Here is a 3,447-nt window from a genome sequence, read left to right on the forward strand (position 1 = left end):
AGGTTGCGCTTTACTCTTTATTTTATTTTATAAAAAATACGCATTGCTATTTCTGCTGCTATTGATTATTTATATTTTTCATCAGTCAATTTTTCTATCACTTCTTTATTTGTTAGATAACTCTTTATCTCTCGCTGTTATTGTTGTTATAGTTCCGCGTCTTGGTCATATATGTATATTTGTTTTTGTTAGAATAAATAAGTTCCCTAACCGTTCCTACGTGGTACCTTGTATGCTATGCATGAAGAACTTGGAAATTAATATTGCTGTTGTTAAATTATTAATGAAATTAAATTGCTTACTCGATTATTGCATAAACAACATGGATACCATAAAGTTAACTACGCAATTTGCAATGAAAACTTCATCCATTCATTTCATTTGTCGATTCGCATTCAGAATTCTGTTTCAGTTACTCTATTTGCGTTCAAAATTCCATTCACTAAAAATATTTGATAATCTAACCCAGTAGTGAATCCATCAGTGAATAACAGCATTAGCTAGTAAAGTTTTTTGAATTAAACCCGACTTGAAACCACATATGCGGAATCGTTAAAGCGTGCAGGTTAAATAGAAATAAGCTCTGATATTTCTATTGTGAAATGACCGAATAATTGGTTGGCAACTAATAAATGCTTCGAATGGATGAAACACTTGAAGAGTTATATAAGGAAACATTGTGCCATAAAGATCAAATATGTCTGTGCAACTATTTCTGCTGGAGCAAAATATTCATAATGTTAATAATTCTCACATTGCATAATCCTACTAATACAAATCGTAAAAACTTTTCTTTATTAAATAATATTGGATTTCATTGAATATAACCACAAAATCCTGACTTGACATAAGTGATCTTTTGAGTTAAATTTACTTCAATTTCCATAATTGACCTTTTTTCTTTCATTCTGCATTTATGACTATCATCATTTATTGCGTGACGAAAATTTTTGTGACATAAAAAAGGAATGTAATTAAAGGAGTGATTAGCTCTATAGCGCAACAGACTTGTTTTGATGAGTAAATAAGGTTTGTGTAGGTTGAATAAAACTTGTGAAATTACTGCTAATATTTATTTCAAATTTGAGCACGAAAAAATAACTTATCGAAACATTTCAGTGAAGAAGATGAAATATCACTATTCATTTTTTCATTATCCTTTAAGTATATAATTAAAAATCTTGTTGTCATTGAGGTTGCAACGGATTAAAGATTTCTATCTTTTTAGATTGAAGTAAACTTGAACACTCTTTCGTCGATTGAATTAAAAAGAAATCTTTTTCAGAGAAAGTGCATTAAATTATATATTTTGGAAATTTTTGTATTTAAATTAACAATTTAATTAGCTTCGAATAAATGAACGAAAATTTTGAAGTAATTATTTTTTATTCTTTTCATTTCATTACCTTTAAATTTCAATGCCTTTAAACATCTTTGCATATCACATTTGACATTGAAAAAAGCAGAAAATTGCCAATTTCATTTTATAATTTATTTCTACTGGAAATATAGAAATTGTAATATCATGTTAATCATTAGAGATCATAGCTTTTTGGATATTACCAGAAGCGATAACTTTGTGCGCTTTAGTAAATTTTATGTACCTAATTATTTAAATCAAATAAAAAATAAAAAAGAAAACGGTGAATAACCTCCTTTTTTATTTATATATAAATTCATAAATAAGAATGAAATAATTGTTGTGGAAGCAAAATTTTACGGAAGATTTGATAATTTAATTTATTATTGGAAAATTTTTCTAAGAAAGAATTTAAAATATGGTTTTAAAATGAAAACACTTCTTAATAACAAATGTCAATTGGAGTCAGTAATCAAATTCATTTTATTAGTTGCTAAGAAATGTAGTGCTACTGAGTTATCAGATTATATATTTTGTTAAAGGTTAAACATTTCGCTAAGTTTTTCCAAATTTAGCAACTCTTTACATCGTTTTTCTATCAGATTAAAAGAAATGTGACTAATTCTTTAGAACTTAAAAAATAAAGAAATCATGAATGCCTACACTTTTGAAACCGGTTGGATCTGATTGGGATATGTGCGAAGGTTGTTTCGCTTACATGCCTTTTTTAGGTAAGTTTTCCTTAATATCTTCAATTTCGTCGATTCCTAAGTGAAAATTTCATTTATATTTTCATCGTTTTTTTTTTTTTTAATAGATTTTATTATATTAATTGTTTTCTTACTAGGCATTAAATAATGGATGAATTAATTCATTTTTAAAAAGTCTGTTAAATCGCCTGTGACTGTAACGATTTACTAGCCAGCCGGTAGTCGATATTTGATAGAAAATATATGAATTACAGTTGATCGAATTAAATATCATTTTTAGTCATTAACTTATTCAATCATTGATAACGAATAGTTCGACACTCGAATAAGTAAGAAAAAAAGGAAGTTGACTGTAATGTTGCAAATTATTATGCATAAAATCACTAGTATAAAATATATTTAAAGATCAAATCCAGAAATAACTAAATTAATTTCGTGCTACACTGCATGCCAATATCAGAAAGAGGATGAAAAACGAATTGTTAAAAGCATTGTTTTGTACTTAGTTCAGGATGTGATGTTTGGATAATTATTTATACTTAACATGTCGATTGGAATAATGTTAAATCACGGTTTGAATTTGCCAAAGTGATGCTTGAAATAAACGACTGCTCACATTTGACTTATTCTTTTTTGTAAGTTATTTGAATTTGTTTAAATTTCAATTAAAGAAGATGACGAGGAAATATGCGAAATATGTATAAGTTATATCTTGTTACCATCCTTATTTATCAGAACAAATTGAAGCCTGTCCTCTCTGTATTCTTATATATACCTTTTAATTTTGAAAGAGTTTTACAATGAGGGATTTCAGATAATTCCAGTCCGAGCTTGTCGTGTGGAGCCTTTGGGCAACTCTAGTGTTACATAGCCATGGATGGCAAACGATTATTCCCATTCAGCATTTCAAGTGATGCAACCAGGCATTGTGGAACGTTATTGGACGGACCGACGTTGCTGATTACTGATAGGACTTTACTATCGTCTTTTTTTTTTTTCAGTTGGTATTCATTTGATTGTTAAGTTTGTCACATTATATGTTATATACGATGACCGTAAAAATTTTTAATAAGCATAATTTAAGCCTAACACAAAGCAATTTGAAAATTAAGTTTAAAAATGAAGTCCGAGCGAAAAGACTGGATGAATTTGTAAATCAGTATTACCAATTATAGGAGATGCAACAAAATGTAGCAGTTTTCACTCACGCTAATATTCCAAAGATGCAGCAGTCTTCCACTCACGTTAATATTCCAAAGATTTGAAAATCTGGGAACATTGAAATGAAATGAAATAAATTGCAAAAAATGTCACAAAAATGCAACTGCTTTGCATAAATTATTTATAACAACCAATGCAGAAGCTGAAAAGAAATTC

The sequence above is a fragment of the Brugia malayi genome (genome assembly GCF_000002995.4).
Source record: "Brugia malayi strain FR3 genome assembly, contig: Bm_v4_Chr4_scaffold_001, whole genome shotgun sequence".
NCBI lineage: Eukaryota > Metazoa > Nematoda > Chromadorea > Rhabditida > Onchocercidae > Brugia > Brugia malayi.